The following is a 6,000-nucleotide window of genomic DNA, read 5'->3' on the forward strand; positions in this document are numbered from 1 at the left end:
GAACGTCCATCACACAGTTAACCTTAGCAACACCACAGGGTCAGTCCACTCCTGCTTCCCAGTGCAGTGACCCCATCTACAAGCCATTTGATTAATTTATTTGATGGGTTAAACATCTGTTACATTCCAGACATCTTGTTAAGGCTCGAGACTTTCAGTGACTGGCGAGTCCGTTAACCTCCTGATGATGATACTAGGTGGCCAGTAAACGGTATCTGTTCCCTGCTAGTGTTCTGGTTTGCTTCACACTTACCATGTGAAATGGGTGTACCCTATTTTACACTTGCAGAAACAGTGTTAGGCGTGCTAGCTGATTGTCTGAGGAAGCCGTTACATTACAGATTGAAATGAATGTGGTGGATATTTTCCTGGCACTAATTGCCCATCTACTCAACTCACTGTCACCTGACGTCTCACCGTCTTTTCACTGAAAATGTTCCTATCTAAACTGCCTGCAGCTCTGCATCACCAGATCCAACAGCCATTTCCTGGCTTCTTACTCAGCCTCTCAGCGTCAGGGCGTTGGCCATCGCTCTGCAAGTCCCCTCTCTTCCCATAGCGCCACATCCTTCTGGTTTTCCTCCCTGCTCACCGTGGATGCATCAGACTCCTTCTGTGGCTCCTCTGCCAGACCTCTCAGCCCTTTTTCCTGTCTGTGCCGTTGTCCTTGATTTTATCTGGTCACGTGGGTTTAACTACCAAGTTTCCAAGAGTCCAAAATTTCTGCCTCCCGCTTTGACCTCCAGCCTCCAGGCTTATAGTTGACAGGCATCCCTACGTGGATGTCTCAGGCATCTCCAGTGTTAATTATGTCAGAAACTGCATTCTTGATTTTCTTCAAAAACCTGGCTCTCCTCTAGACTTCCTGTTTTAGGAAGTGACACCATTATACGCTAGATACTAAAGCTAAAAATTTGAGAGCTATCCTTAGCTCTTCCCTTCGGATCCCTCATCCAATCCATCAGCAAACTCTAAGGGCCCTGCCTTTGGGTATGTATCTGTATCTTACCCACTTAGCTCCACCCACAGTGCCTGTTGGACCACTACGATAATGTGCCCTCCAAACCATTTACACTGCAGCCAGAGTAAACTTTTTTAAGACATAATGTGTATCATGTCACTCCCTTGCTTAAAATCCTTCAATAGCAGTCATACCAAAATCCAGGCTTCTACCCTAAAGGCCTGGCATGATCTCGCAGTACTTAACCTCATCTGCTGCCCTGATTATTCTCCAGTCACTCTTTTCCTAGAACCAATAAGCCTTCTCCTTCCTTGACCCCTCTGTGATTGCTCTTCCCTCTGCCTAGAATATCTCTTCCCATGACTTCTCAGCCTGGAGGCCTCAGTTACACATCTCACAAGGGCATTCTAAGATCACCTGGAGTGTCCTCTGTCTGGTCAGAGCCCTCATGTTTTCTCACATAGTCAGCAAATGTCATAATTTATCATTTTTCCTTCTATCATGTATATTAGAGCCAGTATGAGTTGGAGTCGACTCCCTGGCAATGGGATTATATTGTATATTACTAAACTAAATTTGACAAGATCTGAGACAGCATTCTAGACACTTTTGATTCCGCAGCTCCTCCTAGCACAGGGCCTGTTGTACATGTTTTTTAGTATACTATTTTAATTTCTTTGTCAGTTCTTTTAATGTTATTTTCTTAGTGGTTGCACTTAATTTGTAACAATCCTAATTCGGATTAATACCAACCTAATTTCAAGAGTTTATACAAACTTTGTTCTTACATAGCTCCATTCCCTACCCTCTCCTTTGTGCTGTTATTGTCATACAAATTACATTTTTATACAGTGTACGCTCATCAATACAGATTTATAATTACTGCTTTATGTAGTTGTCTTTCGAATAGAAAAAAGATAACAAACAAAAAATGCATTTGCACTGCCTTTTGTATTTACCTTTGTAGTTGTTATCAGTGATCTTTATTTCTTCATGTAGATATAAATTACTGCCTAGTGTTCTTTTGTTTCAACCCAGAGGACTCCTTTCAGCATTTCTCGTAATGCAGATCTACTGGCAACAGATTCTCTCAGTTTCTTTATCTGGGAATATCTCGATTACTCCAATTTTGAAGAACAGTTTTGCGGGATAGAGTTCTTTTTTGACATTTTTTTTTCTTTCAGAGCTTTGAATATGTCATTCCACAGCCTTTTGGCTTCCATGGTCTCTGATGAGAAATCAGCTGTTAATCTTACTAGGGATCCTTTGTACATAATGAGTTACCTTTCTCTTGCTGCTTTCCAGAATCCCTGTCTTTGTCTTTCATTGATTTTATTATGATATGGCTAGGTGTAGATTGATGTTTTTCATCAAATTTAAGAAGTTTTTTGGCCATCCTTTCATCAAATACTCTTCTGCCCTTTTCCTCTCCTTCTCTAGGACTTCGGTTATGGTAGGTTGGTTTTCTATATTGTTCTTGTAATTTCCTTCTCATTGATATTCTATATTTGGTGAGACATTGTTCTTATACTTTAGTTCTTTGAGCATATTTAAAATAGCTGATGTAAGATCTTTGTCTAGTAAGTCCAGTGTCTGGGGTTTCTTAGAGTCAGTTTTTATTGACTTTTTTCTCCTGTGTGTGAGCCAGTTTTTACATATCGTGTAATTTTTTTTGCTGAAAACTGGATGTTTTAAACTCTGTGGCAACTCTGGAAATCACGTTTTCACCCCTCTCCACAGCTTCTCCTTGGTTGTTTGTTGCTGTTTGTTGTTTTTGTTCAGTGACTTTCCAGAAATCATTCCATGTGTGGTGACTGAAGTCCCTCTCACTTAGCGTAGTGGTCAGTTAAGGATTGGTCAGTTAGTGATTTCATGAAGTGGTTCGAACCACTGAGTCCACCAGTCTGCCCAGGGGCTCTGTGCTGTACATATTGAGGCATGCCTTCAACAGTCAGCTAGGCAGTTCACAGCTCTCCAGACGATGCATCAAGGTCAGTGAGTATCAAGGTCAGTGAGCGGTGAGAACTCAGGGCTTCCCAGATTTTTCATGAGCTGACACACAGCCCTGGGTGTGCTGAATTCCTAGGAATCTGTGGGAGTTTTCAGAGTTCCCTGTGGATGTCTTATTCCCCAGCTTTTTAAGTTTTTGGTTATCTTGTTTGCCCCACTGCCTCAGGCAGGTGCAGTGTTAAACAACTGCTGCTCGTTGTTTTTGGCAGACGCCCTGGGGGGAGAGGCTGCACACAGTGAGTGGGCTCTGAGTCAGGTCAGACAAGGGCGGTTCTCGGGGACGTAGACTCTGAAGGAGCTCCTGCCCTGTTCTGCCTGCTCCAGTGACTGCTAGGCTGTTGGTTTTGAGGCAACGGATGGGAATAGGACAAGTTAAAACACTGCAAAGCTTGTGTTCTTACCAAGATTCAGCCAGTTTTCTTAAATGTTTCCCAAATTGTTGTAAGCTTTCATTTCGTGTTGTGGCATAGTTGGTTTTGACATTGTTGCCAGTATTCTCATTAGGTTTTTGGAAGAGGGAATCTTAAGAGGTCCCTACTACTCTGTCCCGGATGGCATCATTCTAGCGCCTAGGACCTGACACTTAATATTCATCTGTTCACTGAACCTTCCTATGGCACTGCCTTCTAAACAGGTTCTTTTGCATTTGGTTTGTGTCTGTTGCTATGTGATGAAATCCCCACCCTGTGTACAGCACTCTGGGTGCATTTGTGGCCTTTTGCCTCTTGGGCCTTCTCTTATTGGCTTATAACAATGAAGAAGCGCTACAGTGGAGTCCTCTACAATTGTGAATGCAGACATGCTGGAACTCAGTTTTCAGGAAGTCATTTTTAGATGACCCAGAATATGCTTATTTTTAAATTATCATCAAAATGGGAACAGTCTTAAAATTCTTGTAGGGGACTGGACTTCCAAGAAGCTGTGGTGCGAGAGTGCTGCAGCCCCAAGTCTGACAAGTGTGTGCTCAGCTGCGTTGCTCCCGATGCCCAGAGCCTCCAGCACAGCCTGAGACACAGCCTGAGCTGGCATGCTTGCAGAAGGACTCGAGCTGCCATCTTACTCCCGCTGACCGGACTGTTGTGCATACTGAACGGGTGCGACCTCTGGAAGGACCAGCAACAGCAGGCTGGTACCAGCCCGGAAACCAGGCTGTCTGCTGAAGCATTTCTCAGAAAAATTCAACCGTTTTATTTCCTTTCCCCTCCCCCCAAGAGGTAGAAGTTTTATATTAAGTTAAAAAACAAAAACAAAAAAGTTTATAAAAAGCAAACAAAAGTGGGCCACGTAAATCCAAGACTACATCTGCCTGAGACTAGAAGAACTAGATGCTGCCCGGCTACAACCAATGACCGCCATGACAGGGAGCACAACAGAGTATCCCTGAAGGAGCAGATCAGTGAGATGCAGACCCCAAATTTTAGTAGAAATACCGGACTTAATGGTCTAACTGAGACCAGAGGGACCCAAGACAGGAATCATTCTCGAAGCCAACTCATCAGACAGGGATTGGACTGTACTACAAGACAGAAAATGATACTGGTGAGGAGTGGGCTTCTTTGATCAAGCAGACACATGAGACTATGTGTGCAGCTCCTGTCTGGGGGAGGGGGAGAGATGTGAGGGCCGAGGGGACAGATGTTGGCTGAGTGGACACGGGAACACAGGGTGGAGAGAAGGAATGTGCTGTCTCACTAGGGGGACAGCAACTAGGATTATATAGCAAGGTATATATAAGGTTTTGTATGAGAGACTGGCTTGATACATAAACTTTCACTTAAAGCACAATAAAATTTAAGAAAAAAAGTTTATATTAAGCAAAATTTTGTGTAACCCATCCTGATTATCTTTCCTAACTGGAAAGAATCCGAGATCTAATATATCATCCTGTTTTCAAAGGGGAGAACTGAAGCCCAGAGGGGTCAAGTGGCAACTAGCATCTGTGCCTCCCAACTCTTAGTCCATTGTTCTTTCTGCTGTACAACATTTGAACACAAGGAGATCTGAGCCTGACGCCCTTGGTACACACAGAACTGTTTTGGGAACCCCAGTTAAACAGAGCACTGGGCTAAGACTCAGGACATACTAGTCCATGGTATGGAAGTGCTCAAAAAATATGTGTATCTTTGGTAAATCCCTTATACCCTCTGGTCTCATTTATAAAACCTCCCTTTGCCAGCGATGGTTGTGATGGCCAGAAGTATGAAAACCTTGTGTGTTTACAAAGCCTTAAATACAAAGTCATAGTCCTGAGGATAACCTAGGTTGACCACAGACAACACCTTTGGGTCTTTTCCCAGGATGTTAGTGTTACCAGGTGGAAACCCCAGGTTCTTTCAGCATGACTTAGTGGCCAATAAATGAGAGACCGAGGTGGGAGAACAGGAAGGGCACCTGTATTTCCTTGTACAAGGAAGTGGAGTTGGTTGGAGCTGCGCTACCAAGACTGCTTGCCAAGGGCAGGCAGGCAAGTTATCTTTAAAGGGGTTTACAAGTAGGGAGTTCATACAAGTTACATTAGCAACATTCTTAATCATGCTACAGGCACAATGGGGTTTCCAGATAACCTCCAAGCAAAAGCAGGATTCAAATGCAAAGCTGGAGTGTGGGGAGCCCAGCAAAGGAAATGATTTTTCAATGCAACACTGTAGGGGAGGAAACCAGGTAAAGAATACAGCACTGTGGGGACTCTGTCTCATTAGGGTGTCTTTTACTCTGAAGCTTCCTGAGGTACCACGCATGTGTATCTCCAGTAGCAGCTGTAGGGCGGTTGACTGTTACTCCCAGGCTACACGACCAAATAGGCAATTGGGAGAATCACAAATTACCTCTACAAGCAAGTTTACCAAACCTGGAAATAAAATATTTCATTACTGCCTGGCCAATACATCAAGAAAAATACCCTCTACTGTCAGGGTGGTAAAGGCAGAGCAGGTCTACTGTTGAGGGCGCATCTGATAGACTGAGGGTTTGTTGTCCTGAGTCACTGCCTGCATCCTAAAAGCTCGGTCCCACCTGCGCAGTGAACCTCT

The sequence above is a fragment of the Elephas maximus genome, chromosome 20 (genome assembly GCF_024166365.1).
Source record: "Elephas maximus indicus isolate mEleMax1 chromosome 20, mEleMax1 primary haplotype, whole genome shotgun sequence".
NCBI classification, from domain to species: domain Eukaryota; kingdom Metazoa; phylum Chordata; class Mammalia; order Proboscidea; family Elephantidae; genus Elephas; species Elephas maximus.